This window comes from Urtica dioica, chromosome 11 (assembly GCF_054948205.1).
Source record: "Urtica dioica subsp. dioica isolate 48M chromosome 11, U.dioica_male_clone48M_v1_H2, whole genome shotgun sequence".
In the NCBI taxonomy this organism is placed as follows: domain Eukaryota; kingdom Viridiplantae; phylum Streptophyta; class Magnoliopsida; order Rosales; family Urticaceae; genus Urtica; species Urtica dioica.
In genome coordinates this window covers 9,640,783-9,657,184 of record NC_142766.1, presented here as the reverse complement: position 1 = coordinate 9,657,184, position 16,402 = coordinate 9,640,783, and positions in this window count along the sequence as shown.

Genomic DNA, 16,402 nt, shown 5'->3' with positions numbered 1-16,402 from the left:
CTTCCCACTCGCAGTCGGTGCAGCGACCAAGACATTGTCGTCCGAGTTGTAAAGGACGGTGAAGATCTGAGCATGGTTAGCTAACACGTATCATATATCGATCCATCATGTTCAGGCTCAGCAAGCAATAAAAAAATAAAAATAAAAAGCTAACAGTGTAATAAACATATTGCAAATAAGGTATTAGCCCATGTCAAGTAAAGAACAGTAGAAGTTAGAAGTGAAAAAAAAAGGCTATAAATTGCGAATGAAGACATACCATCGGCTGGAAGTTGAACAAGCACTTGCTGGCCTCGAGCTCGTTGATGGTGTTCTCGACGAGCTCGGAGAGGTGCCTGTGGCTCACCTCCTGCATGTTGTAGTAGTTAGGGTTCTGCGTCAGCCTGCGGTACATGAAAGTCCAGGTGAGGTAGTCCACGGCTCCCTGCTTGTTCTCCACGATCCCGGCGACCACCTCGGCGTTCAGGTTGTCGTGCAGGTAGTGGTGGAAATGGCTCTCCACCGGGAACGCCTCGTACAGGAACTTCATGTAGTAGTCTTTGCGGGGGGCGTGGCAGAGGATCACGCACTTGCCCGAGTCGTCGAGCAGCGGCCGGGTCGCGTGGCCCATCATCTGCAGCAGATCGGTGACGGGGTAGTCGGTGTGGATGTTCTCTCGCCCGACGTAGTACTGAGTCCCCATGACCACCACGAGGTGCGCGGACAAGGGCGTTCCCCAGCACATGGAGCTACTCATCACGCACACCTGAATCCGGCCGGCCTCGAACAGCTGCGTCACGACCTCCTGGTCGAGGGCGGAGAGGCCCTCGTGCAGGTACCCGACCCCGTGGCGCAGAGTGGACTTGAGCATCTCGTCGTGAACGCCGTCCACGAGGAGCTCGAGGTCGTCCAGGGATCGCAGCAGGAACCCCCCGTCCGAGTAGGTCATGAGGTCGAGGGCGGTGAGGCGCACGTGCTTCCTCGTCGGGACGTACACGATGGCCGGCGTCCCGCCCGTCGCATGCTGCACGATCGCCGTGTACATCGGCTTCGTCATGGCCTGCATCCTCGCCTCAAAGTTGGCCAAATCCACGCCGTGGATGTGGATCTCCAGCGGCACCGGCCGCACCATCGGCGGGAAGTTGAAGAGCCCGTGGGAGGTGGCCCCGATCCACTCCCCGAGGTCCTTTGCGTTCGCCAGCGACGTCGACAGCGCCACAATGCGGATCTTGTTCTCCAGCTGGCTCGCTATGTACCTCATCCTCGACACCACCACCTCCAACGTGGGCCCGCCCTGCCCCCCGATCAAGTGCAGCCCGTCCACGATCAACAGGCTCACCTGCTGGACGTGCTTGCGCTGCTTCCACCGCCGCGACAGGGCATCCCATTTCTCCGGAGTACTGATCACGATCTGCCCTTTCTCCAGCACCTTCAAGCCCATTGCCGTCTCCCCTGTCAGCTCAACCACACGCAGCTTCAGAGATTCTCCAAACTTCTTCTGCCAATCGCGGTACCGTTCCTTGGCCAGAGCCTCAATGGGCGTAATATACACCACGCGCATGCTATCGGGGCTCGTTTGGAGATTCCTCAATACGGAAAACTCCGCACACACTGTTTTCCCACTCCCTGTTGGTGCGGCGACCAAGACATTTCCGTCTGATTTGTAGAGTACAGTATCGCCCATCGTCGGTTTCAAGTGGTCATTATACGTAGCTATCGTCCCATGTGTTATATAGTAGTGGCTAGCGATGCGACCCAAGTCTGTAACTTGAACTTGGGGAAGCAGCACCAGTGTCACCGCGTCCCCCGGGCCCACTGCCTCTCCGCCTGCCATGTCGATGTTGCAGAACCTGGCGATGTCGAGGAGCTCTGAGTCGGGCATATGGAGGAGGTCTCGGCGCTTGGCGTGGCCGATCACAGTCTCGACGCTGCTCTCTTGGCACCGCTTGGCGAGCTCCTTGGTGAAGTGGGGGAGCTCCATGGAGTCTCGCTCCCACATGGCAAGATCACGTTCTTGATTCGTGGCTGAGCCATAGAGCCCGACGCGGCTTGCATCAGTCAGACCTTCTCTGACGAGCCACTCCGTTCCGGTCCGCTGGTCCTCCGCGTTAGTCTGCCCGAATATGTGCTTCAGCGCGCCTTCGAAATCGGTTCCTCGCCTCGCACTTCCTCGGATGTCCAACTGCAAATAAATGAATATGAAGTAAAATATAAAGGTAATTTATAGACTATCATCACTAAACAAAAATTTGAAGAGTAAGTGGTTTAAAGACATATCAACTTCGAGTATCTATGTCACTAAAGCAACAAATAAATACAATGGTTAGACGGTAGATACAGGATAAGGTTAAATGCAACATTACATTATAACATGAGATATGTGTGTGTGATATATTCGTGTTACCTCTGGTTTTTAAATTTGGAATCATGTTTGACTTTGAGCATAGGAACTTTTGTAACAAATATTCCATAGACGATCTAACTAACAGCATCTTAAAATCCTATATATGCAAGGAAAAGTTTTGACCTTGAAGACGAAAACGCCTTTGCTCCGCAGAAAGTGTGCTCTGACCTCGTCCACCATGGCTTGCAGAAGCTGAGTCTCCCTCTGGTCGATCGTCGAGCGCTGGTGGTGGATGAGCCTCCACATGGCATCCTCCTCCGACGCCGCCGAGGACAGAATCTCGAAAAGGCCCTCCATCTTTGTCTTGGATACGACCTCGTCGGAGTAGGCCATGAGGTCGAGGGAAGTGAGGCTCCCCTGCTTCCAGCGGCTAGATTGGTGAATGAAATTGAACAGCGTTCTGCCCAGCTCCTGCCGCGAATTCACGAGCTTGACCTTGGATTTGCTGAGCCTCTTGATGACGAGCAGCGAGTTAGCCTTGGTGTCACCCACCACCGCGTCCCCCGGGCCCACCAGCCACCAGAACCTAGCAATGTCGAGGCCGAACAGAGTCTCGACGCTCCTCTCTTGGCACCGCTTCTTGGGGTCGGCCCACAGGAACAGAGCCACACCCTCGAAATTTGGCAGCGTCGCAGACAGTCCCACGAGGCAGATGTGCTCCTTCGTGATGATATCCCAATTCTCAGGGGTCGTCACGGTGATCTGGGTCTTCTCAGGCGTGAAGAGGGCGGTCTCATACACCATACGGATGCTCTTCTCGAGATTATCCTGCCTCTCCTTGGCGGTGGCGCGTGTGGCGTGGAGCTGCTCGAGAATGGCGGCGAGCTCGGACCCGCCGGAGCGCAGCTGTTCCCGGTCGCCGGCGCAGGCCAGCCTGGTGCACCACACATTCTTGAGGCGGTTGTGCATCAGGAACTTGATGAGGCTGAACTTCTCGAACTCCAGTAGAAGAACTAGCTTGCTCTCCGCTAGGATCTCGTCGGCGGTGGCCAGAGGCTGCCCGCCAAGCCGCCAAGCGCGGTGGCCGAAGCCCTTGGGGTCGATCTTGCTCAACAGAGACTCGGGCTCGCGGGTGGGCTCGTGGCTGTCGCGTGGGCGCGACTCTGTAGGCAGAACCAGGCTCGAGTTCGCCCTGTACTCGTACTGCTCGAACCCGAGATAAATGTGAGGAGTTTTTTCCATGACCAGCCTCGCCAGAGATATGGGGTTGACTACGGTCTTGAGTCCCCAAACGGCACCGCAATTCTTGGTGTTTTCGTCCATAATAAAAGCCTCCATTTCGACTGTTCCGTCGGAAGCTAACACCGGTTCTCTACCGTTGAAGTCTGGAATGTTCTCTAGCTCACGGACCTAATTAAATGACCCATCTCGTATTAGGTAATATAAGAAAAAGGGACGGGATCGATCAAAAAGAAGCAGAGACAAGTTAATTAGGGTTGAAAAAGTGAGATACCACGAGCTCGACGCTGACTCCGAGGCAGTGACGGAGGGTTTCTTCTTCTGTCTGTCGCCGGTGAGCTTCCGCTCCGCCGCACAGCTGTGCCATTGTTTTTCCAAAAGGAAATGAGTCACCGAGTGTTGAAATCTCTGAGTTTCCTTGTTGTTTCTTCGTTTCGCTCACCATGTACACCATTCTTCTGCCAAGAAGAAATGAGTCAACGAGGGTTTCTAGTTTTTTTTTTTTTACCACTTAAAGGCCTACGTGCATGCAGCATGTCTACGTCGTATGTATAGAAATAGTGACTTTTCTTTAAATAATATATTTAAAAAAAAAAAAACGCGGGAAGAGATAAAACTAGGTATCCATTTGGTTTTTTACCACTTAAAGGCCTACGTGCATGCAGCGTGTCTACGTCGTATGTATAGAAATAGTGACTTTTCTTTAAATAATATATTTAAAATAAAAAAATAAAACAAAAACGCGGGAAGAGATAAAAGGGATTATTCTTATTCTATGACTATTACAATTGTTTTGGACCAAAATCAAATAAGTCAAATTTAATCCTAAAATATGACTACTTAAATTGAGCTATTACATTTATATCCTTTCAATTTAGTTTAACATTTTTCTTTTAATTTTATTACCTATGTCAATTTGGAATTAATTTTTGAAACCGTCCAAAATTCCTCATTTCTTCTTCTGCGTTTTCTTTTCTTCTTCTTCTTCTTCTTCTTTTCGGGCTCGACCCCTAACCCTTACATTTTCCGAAAAACTTCAAGGGCCTCCGAAAATTGTCCGATCGCCGAGTACACCACTTATCTCACACGCATTTCGTCAAACAGCTTATTCTTAAAGGTGTGGGGTTCCATCTAAAACCAAGCTTGGTAATTAGAGGAGTAACCCACAAACCTTATAAAGAGCCCAGGATCGTAATACTCAGTCGATGTGGGACTATCCTTGATACACCCCCTCACGCGCACAGGCATAGGCACACATTGGCACAGGCACTGGAAGCGTGAAGTATAGGCCAGATCAGGTAGCCCACAACCGAGAATGGGCCCCGCTCTGATACCATCTTAAAGGTGTAGGGTTCCATCTAAAAACCAAGCTTGGTAATTAGAGGAGTAACCCACAAGCCTTATAAAGAGCACAGGATCGTAATACCCAGTCGATGTGGGACTATCCTTGATACTTATGAGCGTCTTAATCCAAAGCTTTCACCATGCTTCTATCTCCATTGTTTACTTATCACAATTCTGTTCAAAAGAAGCATTTTTTTTCTACGAATTAGCTCGTATAAAACTCAAACCGTGTATTAAAAAAAATTAAAGCTCAAATTGTGGAAGCACAGCCGAGAACTTTAACAAGAACAACGAGGAAGAAATTGTTAATTTTATTTTTAATATTTATTTACCCTTAATTTGGGGATATTCATAAAATATATAAAAGAACAAAAAAAAATCCAAAATACGATTTTACCCTTAATTTATGTTAAATATTCGACGGAAAGATGATTCATGAAATAACTCAAAAACATATGGTAAACGGTTGTAAAAAAAATAATAATAGGAGACCACCGGCGACAAGAAGAAGCTCGCCAACTCTCTTAAACTCCCCGGTCAGATCCGACAAGAAGAAGCTCGCCAACTCTCTCTTCCCTTCCTCATCTTCCTCCGCCGCCGCAAAGAAGAGGCTGGTTCCGACGGAGACCACCGACGACAGCAACAAGAACGCGGCCGCCTACCGGCGACAAGGACGAGAACGCGAGGCCGTCGGGGCTGTGGTCGACGGCGAGGTTCGGGAGGCAGATCGAGAAGGAATCAGGAGTTTGGAGAAGAGGATTCTCCGATCGTCGTCGTCGGCGAGGAAGAGGCTGGTTCCGACGGAGACCACCGGCGACGGTGACGAGAACGCGAGGTCGTCGGGGTTGTGGTCGACGGCGAGGTTCGGGAGGCAGATCGAGAAGGAATCAGGAGTTTGGAGAAGAGGATTCTCCGATCGTCGTCGTCAGCGAGGAAGAGGCTGGTTCCGGCGGAGACCACCGGCGACGGCGATGAGAACGCGAGGCCGTCGGGGCTGTGGTCGACGGCGAGGCTCGGGAGGCAGATCGAGAAGGAATCGGGAGTTTGGAGAAGAGGATTCTCTGATCGTCGTCGTCGGCGAGGAAGAGGCTGGTTCCGGCGGAGACCAGTGACGACGACGAGAACGCGAGGCCGTCGGGACTGTGGTCGACGGCGAGGCTCGGGAGGCAGATCGAGAATGAATCGAGAGTTTAGAGAAGAGGATTCTCCGATCGGCATCGTCGGCGAGGAAGAGCCTGGTTTCAGCGAAGACCGCCGGCGACGGTGACGAGAACGCGATGCCATCGGGGCTGTGGTCGACGGCGAGGCTCGGGAGCCAGATCGAGAAGGAATCGGGGAAGAAGAGGACGAATGAATCTGTGTTGATGTATTTGTATTTGTGAAGGAGTCTACTTTTTTTTTGCAATATTTGACTGCAAGTCTACTTTTTGTAATTTGTTCTGTGAGTATTTTTTCGAAATATTTGACTGCGAGTCTACTCTTTGTAATTTCTGCTGCGAGTCTACTTTTTTTTAGAAATATTTGACTGCGAGTCTATTTTGAAATCTGCGTAAGGGTATTTTGGTCCTATTTTTTTTATCCACGTGACATCTATGCAACACCTTTTTCGTCGTGACTCATTTGCATTTGCATCTACGCGAGGCCGTCGGGGCTGTGGTCGACGGCGCGGCTCGGGAGGCAGATCGAGAAGGAATCGGGAGTTTGGAGAAGAGGATTCTCCGATCGTCGTCGTCGGCGAGGAAGAGGCTGGTTCCGGCTGAGACCACCAGTGACGGCGACGAGAACGCGAGGCCGTCGGGACTGTGGTCGACGGCGAGGCTCGGGAGGAAGATCGAGAATGAATCGAGAGTTTAGAGAAGAGGATTCTCCGATCGGCATCGTCGACGAGGAAGAGCCTGGTTTCGGCGAAGACCGCCGGCGACGGTGACGAGAATGCGAGGCCGTCGGGGCTGTGGTCGACGGCGAGGCTCGGGAGCCAGATCGAGAAGGAATCGGGGAAGAAGAGGACGAAGGAATCTGTGTTGATGTATTTGTATTTGTGAAGGAGTCTACTTTTTTTTTTTGAAATATTTGACTGCAAGTCTACTTTTTGTAATTTGTTCTGTGAGTATTTTTTCGAAATATTTGACTGCGAGTCTACTCTTTGTAATTTCTGCTGCGAGTCTACTTTTTTTTGGAAATATTTGACTGCGAGTCTATTTTGAAATCTGGGTAAGGGTATTTTGGTCCTATTTCTTTTATCCAAGTGACATCTATGCAACACCTTTTTTCGTCGTGACTCATTTGCAATTTGGAGCCGAGTTTGTGACTTTGATGTAAATCTCTCGTTAATAATGGTGTTGGCTGGGCTGAGTTTAGGGCAAAAATTGTTAAAAATATTTTCTTAATTTGGTCCGCGGGATTTGACTAGTTATTTCGCGGAATTTGCGAAAATATGGGACATTTGCGGAATAACTACCATTCGCTTTACGCGTTATATATATAGCTATATATATGTACCTGGTCCTTTGCGATATCATTGACTGTGCCCATCCACATCACTCTCATCCATTTCATCATTATTAAAAAGATGATACAATACTAACCAATATCACAAATAAGAAAAAGAAAAATAACTAACATAATGGCAATATTAGCCCATAGTCACCTCTTGTACACTCTTCCGAAGACTTCAATAATAATAGCATGACAAAATTTAAATAAACAATGAATAGATGTGCTCTCAATAATTTAAATGGGTCTCATGTATTTGGCTTAAGCAAGTAGCTCTATAGAGCTAATTTATCTAGCCAATCACATAGCCAAATTGCAAAATAATGGTTAAGCAAATAGCTTAACATTTTTCCTAATTGCAAGCAAGTCCTTCAAGTTGCTAAGTCAAACACCATTAAAGATGCTCTAAAAGAAAACATCAACATTTTTTTTTACTCTTTTTTTGTTTGTTAAGTAAATGGCTACTTTAAAATAATTAACAGGTGTTATTTAAAGACTGAGTAACTAGCTAACTGCTAAGCCATACTCATCTTATATAATTAATTAATTGCTAACTTTTTGTTTGAGCAGCTCGCTTCTTTTATGATATTTTGATATAATGGATACATTTATTTTTATATGTCCCTTTATTGGTATGATTTTCACTTTCTCTCGTACCTTATAATTTGTCAAAAATGTCTTTTTTTGTTTGATATGTATGAACCATAAATTTTTCTTAATCTTATAAATTAAAAATCTAAAATATTTTGATCGACATTTTAAACACGAGCGAACAAACTCCACACTTGGCCCATGCCGCATGATCCTCAATAAATCTGCAACTAAAGTCCGCTCGGGCACTCAAAATGGGCACTCGGTTATGCACTTTTCCATGCCTCATGCTCCTATTTGTGCTCATGGAGGCTACTCCTATCACAAAACCCTGGCTCTATGTTTTTATATAAATAGCATCAATTGGCGGAGCTAGGAATTCCAATGTGGGGAGGGGGTAATTTTGAAAAAAAAATCAGGGTGGGCAAATTTATAAAAATTATACACAATGAAAAGAGACTAGACGAAAGGGATAAAAACAAGTTCTTCGTGTACCATAACAAATGCGGCCACATCACTTATAATTTCTACCAATCAAAGAGATAAAAATCTGGGACTTGATTCAACAAGGCAAGTTGTAACAGTTTGTGAATTATATATATATATATATATATATATATATATATATATATATATATATATATATATAAATAAAGTGGAGGAGATCTTCCTTCTCATGAAACACTATTCAATGAACAGTGTTCCGTGGGTATTTTTTTAATAAGAGATTGGACCCTAAACACAAGTGATCATTCGTATCGATTTTTTTTTATCAGAAAAATAAAATTATTTTCATAAAATTTTAAATACATTTTTTTCAAACCTAAATATTTATGGACATATCTCTATGTATTTCTTCTTTCGAACTAAAATATATTAATTATTGCGCAGCAATACGTGGAATATATATATATATATATATATATATATATATATATATATATATTATAACCCGATATATCATACATCCAGGGCATACATATTTTCAACAGTTATTTTACCACTGTTTTATAGTTGAACTATTTTCGTGATATATGAAATTTTGGGTGAATCTGATTAGAAGATAACAAGTATTCTATATTATAGATATTTTGCTACATTTTACGAACAGCAGTATAAAATTATAGGCAAAACTAAATTATAGACAGTGGACACTATTATTTAAGGCTATACATAAAATGGAGTTGAACAAGGACCATATTTTCTTTTTAATCAAAGAAGGTTGAAGGACCATATGATAATTATATCAACAACTCCAAACATATAAAACAAATTTATTGTACATGCATTGAAATAAACCATAATAATGGAGATATTAATACCCCATATTTATGAATTTAATTAAATTTAAATTGTTGATGTATGTATGTATTAAATATGTCTGTGGGCATGCATGTGCAACCGCAGGTATATAGGACTTCAATTTTGGTGTAGATAGGACCACTAGATGTTTCCAGATCAACTTCTAGCTACTCTATAAGGAATAGAACATGATGGAAGGCCTTTTTTTAACGGCTGTGACCAATGAATTCATATGATTGATTTCCGAACTATCTTTCAAATGAGGGTAATCACTAATCAACTTATATATAAAATATTGTTTGCTAGTGATCATTTCATTTATTTAATGCTAGCAGTTTTATTGATTTATTAATTGTTATTGGCTGTTCTATGAATATATGTTTCTTCAGGCACTCTTAGTTTTTTTTTTTTTTTTTTTTTTTTTTTTTTTTATAATATTGAAAGGATACTTCCTTAGTAGTGGTGTTACGATAAGACAAAATATTCAACCAGCGCCAAGGTTATGTACGTCGATGTGTCACTGCTAAAGAAAAGTCAAGTCAATTGCTCGATGATGTCACTAGAGAAATGCCTAGAGTAAAAGAAAGAGCAACAACCAACTGGCAAGTAAAATAAAAAAGCTAAAAATTAAGTAATGACCTATAGCCAATACGATAAAAACGCGGCCATAAACTAAAATAATTGACTCATCTTTTTTGACTCATCGCTCAGCTACATACTTCCTCATATCAACACTTCAGAAAAAAAAAAAAAAAAAAAAAAAAAAAAAAAAATCGTTCTAAAAATAGACAGACGGTGAATAGTATGGGCTAACTCATTATTTGTTTTATTTAACCAACGCAATATTCATTTTAACAATGAAACACATCTAAGTGAATATGAGGTTTCATAGATCTCAAGGTAAGAGAGATAATATTTGAATTATTGAAATGAAAATTAAGTTGCTTGGTCTGTGCTGGTCGACTTATCCCATTACCTCAACCTTTTACTTAATAGTTTTTCAATACCTAGAATCTAATCAATATAAAATCTTTCAAAGTATTTACCTAAAGGACCGGCAAAACAACTAGCCAAAATAACACTCCTACTTTAAAATTATAGCCCAACTATTTATATATTTAGGAAAATGGCCAATTTATCATGATAGCATTCCAATATTCCAATAATAACCTTAGGTTAATATTATTAACTATCATAGTAAATAATATCATCCATAACAAAAAGAAATAGTAAATCTAATTAACAATAATAAAAACTACAGTAAATCTTATTTGTCGTAACAAGAATAACAGTAAACCTTATTTACCGTAACAAGAACAATAATAAATCTTATTTACCGTAACAAGAAAACAATAAATCTTATTTACTATAACAAGAACAACAATAAATCTTATTTACCGTAACAAGAAAAAAAGTAAATCTTATTTACCGTAACAGGAACAAAAGTAAATCTTATTTACCGTAACAAGAACAATAGTAAATACGATTAACCATAACATTTTATAGTTAATCTAACATGAAAAGTATCAAATATGAGGACTAGTTAATCTAACAGTAAATACGATTTACTAATTATTTCCGTGAACAATCGAAGACAGTAAAATCCGATAGTAAATAATATTAACCATTGAATAAATCACTCGTTTCTATGGTAAATATAACAGTAAATCGGATTTTATTTAGAACGAAATTCCTACGATACACATAACATTAAATTCTATTTTTCACAAAAATTTCTAAATATTTTCTCATATCAAAAGAAAGATCCATACATTTAAAACAACTAAAAAAATCCTCCAATTAAAGATAGTAAAAAAAAAGCGACATTTTGCACAAATTGTCACCTAGAAAGAAACAAACTAGCTCAATTCAATTCAACCACAAAACAATCAAGTCTATTTTTACCAGTCTCCTCGTCGGCTTGGGGGCCTCGAGATCGAGGGCTTCTTCTTCTTACTTATTTCTTCTCGAAGAAGAAGATCATGAGCAGAGCACATTTCTCGAACGAAGCCATGGAAGAGCCTCTGATCCACAGCGAGGCCAACGCGAACGACGCGAATTCGATCGTCGTTTCGTCATCAATCCGAAAGAAGGACGGAAACAACAAGAAGTTCACGCGCTGCGTTTCTCACGCGCAGGACGAGCTCCAGAGCTTCCGATCGTACCTCCGGTGGATGTGCATCGACCAATCGACGGCAGCGACGGCGTGTCTGTCCGACGACGGTGTTCGTCGTCTTCACGATCGCCGTTCCGGAGGCCTCGCACTTCCTCCTCGCCTGCTACGCCTGCGATTCCCGCCACGATCAGTCGTTCGACGCCGTCGTTCAAATCTCTCTCTCCTCCGTCGCGACTCTCTCCTTCGTCTGCCTCTCCAATTTCGTCCGACGGTACGGTCTCCGATGATTCCTCTTCTTCGATAAGCTTTGGGAAATCGGCGGTACTGTCGGGAAATCGGCTCGCCGAGCTTCCTCTCCGGGCCTTTCCAGATCTGTGCGACGAGAGTCGGCGCTCCCCAGATCCGGTGAGTTTTTGTCCTTCGCCGGAGCTCTTCGGCGGCAATTTCGTCGTCACTGTCATCAGATCTCTCATGATCTCCAGCGAGATCGGGCGGAGAAAAAATGGAGGCTGTTTACGGTGAAGTTAGAGAAAATGACATTTTTGGTACTACGTGTAATATTGGCTATTTAGCTAAATAAACTAATAGATTGGCTACTATTTTAATATCTCCTCTAACTATAGGCTAGTTATTAACAAATCTCTTAACTAAACCACTTTATTTTTATTTTATTTTTTATTCATATCCTTACAATGAAATAGAATCATAATTGTTATATTATATTAATGGGATAAAATGAAATATTACCTATATAATTTAGTTAAGATTCTATTTTATAAGAGAATAATAATGGGTTGATATATTCTCTTACCATCAAATACGGAGATAATTTATTTCCTTTAATCTCTTATAATGGTTTTCTTATATTATGGAGAAAAATAAGGAACCGTTAAATAAAAGATATTAATCTAATGGTTGAAAGAGGAAGTATGAATTATAGTTATAGATCAATTGAATCATATTTAACTATATAAAAGGAATGAATAAAAAAAGATATTATGGAAGATATTATTTTTTTCACAAATATATTTTCTATCACTATAAATAGTAGTAAGGGAGAACATTAATACCCACACTACTACAAAAAAAAGGCCTTTAGAAGCAACAAAAGTCGCTTCTAATCTCACAATTTTAACATTTTCAATACATATTGCTTGGATTTCTGTTGACTATGATGGAAGCGATTAATCTCTTCTAATTAGAAAATATCGCTTCTAATTAGTAATGGCTAGTCGCTTCTAATAGTATCAGTCTCTTCTAAAAGTAGGTTTTTTAGTAGTGTCACTCCAAATAGAAGTGAAGTTTGCCCCCCTTTCTCTGTGGGTAACGAACTTTCTCTTATTTTCTCCCTCTCCCTCTAGAACTCGTGATTTCAAATCGCAAAAACATGATCGCATTGAGATAACGAGTGTGCACATACTTTATTCTTATTCTTCTGGAGATTACGACTCGAAAGATTATGGTGTAATCTTTAGATATCCTTAACGACGAAACATCCTATTGTCGTTGTGAAAGTTTCAGAAACTAGAAGAAGAGCAAGATTCAGAAAGCTCGAATGATCAAGACCGTAGCTCAAAGCTTAAAGATCGAGAATTGGAGTTCTGAATTGAATCTTGAAGTCTCGAACATGATCAGTAGTAGAATGCCCAACATGTAATTTCTCGAGAAATCCCTTCTCTGCAATTTAATTGTATGGTTGATTGCTCCTTACTATTTAGTATTCAATTAGGAAATCTAGATCTTTATTATAATCGTATATTTAATTAGATCTTATAGCTTAGTTATTTATTTTTCGCACGATTATAGCGATAGGAATTCCCATCACCTCTTTGTCCTAACAATCCCGATGTCACAAGGTCAACCACCACCATAAATACCAATGCTACTCCTCCTCGGAATACTTTGCATTCTCCAACTCCTCGTCCAGATCCTCTGATGGCTCCCAGTAGAACTCCATGTCTAGCTAATCATCGTCCAGATCCTCTACCGGCTTCCCGTAGAACCCCACACCAGACCTCGATATCGATTTCCGTCAAGGAAGATGAAGAGCCTTCCTTCACTGAACTTTTCTTCAAAAACCCTCACTCAAAACTCTTAGCCTTTTCCTAGAACTCTGCAAAAACTCGGCTTCATCGACGCGGATGCAAGGAGACATCTCAGAGGTGGAAATGATCTAGGCTTTGCCACCGGTGCCGTGAGGAATGAGAGGTGGCATAACATGTTGACTTTGAGCTCGAATTTTGAGGGACATCGCGATGGCTTGCTCGATAGTCGCTGATCGTCGAAATATGTTGGAGGATATGAAATTGATCAATGCGAGAAATCCGATGATGTTACAGCCGTCAAGGTTTGGTATGTTCATCCCTTCGATCATGTCCTTCATCGCCTGCTTGTTGGAGAAATTCATAAATTTGAATCCTTTGGATCTATCGGTCCCTTGATAGTTGATGATCAAAATTTCATAAAGTAAAAGCAATTTTTTCGTTGCATCAATCAAGGCTTTCGACCAAACCATATATGATATCTTGCTTTTAACAGACATTCGATTATGTTATCGTAGGACTTTGTCTTAACAATTATTTTTGTTATGTTGTTTTAGGACTTTGTCTATCTTTAACAATGATTTTTGTTGGGCATCAAGCATTTGACATCTGTTCCAAATCTGCCAGTATGGGGTTAATCAATCCAACCCACTCATGGTAGAGGAGCGAGGCCCCTTTGAGGTAAGCTTGCAGCAGGCCTCCTCAAAATTCAAAGACGAAGATTGGTCAAGCATTTTTTTTCTCAACTGGCTCCCTCATTTTGGATCAAGAAGGGATATCCGCCGCGAGCTATCTAGAGAATATCAATTTACGATCTGTCTTTTGCAATACACGAATCCAAATAGAAGAATCCATGTTATAGATATATTTAAAATTCAATAAACTTAGACTTATAATTTCTATTTGATAATTTAGCTGATCTAGATATTACTAATCTCGTTTTATCGAGTTCCTGAGTTCTACCCCTTAGTGTATTGTCGTTTATGTTATGAATAGAGCTATATAGCTTATTGTAATTTTACGTTCATTCACATTTCTATTACACATTTTCACTTTTTCTCTTAATTCTTGATCAAATTAGATATATAACGAGAATTTGAGGCCCCTAGCTAAAATTAAGACCACACTTTCATTTTGAAATTTCAAGATTATTGAAGGTGAATTCTCATATAAAATGATATCTTTAGCTTACACTAGTACAAAAAACAGCATTGGGTCCGACTATTCGCACCTGAAAGTCTTATTGGTGCGACTTTTAGGTGCGAATAGTCGCACCCAAAAGTCATCCGCACCGGAAAACTGTTTTTGTAGTAGTGTTAATTTCTATTGGGAGTGTAAAAAAGTTAACTGAAAATCAATTAAATGGATTATCAAAACTGATCTGAAACCAAAATGTGGACACCCATCATTAAACCGGTCGGATCCGTTTATGAAATTAAACTAGATCGTCCATCGGTTTTGGATATCCAAAAATTGGGATGTTCAGTTATTTAACCTGTTTTTTTATATTTTTTTGTATACCAGATATCAATTTATAAAACCGGAGAACCGTTTTGAACGGGATAACCTGTTATGAAATCTATTAATTGATTTTTTTTCTTTTTTCTAAATTGGCACCAAATTACAGGAAATAAATTGGTTTGAACCGGATAACTAATATTTTGGATGACTACATTCTAAAATCGATTTTCAAACTAGATATCGATTTTTTAAAATTCGATTATTCAAAAATTTGTATAACCGAATTTTAGTTTTGGACTAATTTGGTCTTATTATTGGTCCAAAACATTAAGGGCTCTTTAGATGTATAGTCATAAAAAAATACTCTAAGTTTTGCAACATAGCCAACTTTTGATAAATTTTAAGTAAATAGTCCCGAGATTTATTAACAAACCCAAAAAGACAATAATAGTTGTAAATATTCGTTAATAATTGTAAATAATTATCAGACTCTAAATGCGTAAATGGAATGCTAAAAAACGTCAAAACAATGTCATATCAACATAATGATTATTTATTTAAAAAATTATAAAATATTGGTTGTTTGGAAAATCTCCAACTTTTTATGGCTTAATTACTCAAGTAATTGAAAATTTAAATACCAAAAAAAGTATTTCCAATTCTTAAATCGGACCAAAACTAACCAAACTATACTGCACCAAACCGAGGTTCAAGATCAAGGTCACCACCATTGAAGAGGTTCATGATATCTCAAAGATGAAGTAGGTGAGTTGATTGGGTCACTCCTCACTTATGAGATGTCTCTTGATGATCAACCTGAAAAGAAATCTAAGGGGATGGCCTTCAATGCTGCCAACTCAGAATCTTTCATCCAGAAGTCTGATGCTCCCGGTGAGCCATGTGAAGAATCTACAGCCATGATGGCCAAGAACTTTGGCAAAGTACTGAGAAGGTACGAGATGCGTCTTAACAACAGCAATGGTCCCTCTTCTGCTCCGTTCAATAAGGACAAACTTACTCGGGACTACAAACCTGGGAACAACTACAAGAAGGGGAGATAAGATCGTGGTTATGCTCAACAAAACAAAAGGAAAGGTATTCGATGCATAGAGTGCGAGAGGTTTGGTCACATTCAAGTTAAATGTCCAAACTATCAAAAGAGACAGCAGAAAAATTTCAACTCCACTCTTAGTGATGAGGATAGTGACTTTGACAATGTTGAAAATGAGAATGGCATAAACAACTTTGTTGCATTTACCTGCAAGATTTCTGAATATCCTATCTCCGAGGAGAAGGATTCTATGTCTACTATCTCACAAGATAGTTCTTCTATTTTTCCTCTCTTGGCATTCTTTGATGATGAAGAACTGAGTGATGAAGTGCTTCTTGAAGCATGCAAAACTCTTTTTGTAAAATGGGCAGATGAGTCGAATGTCTTTTTTTAGGCAGAAAAAGAGAATTGAAGATCTTGAGGCTAATGAGATAAGTCTG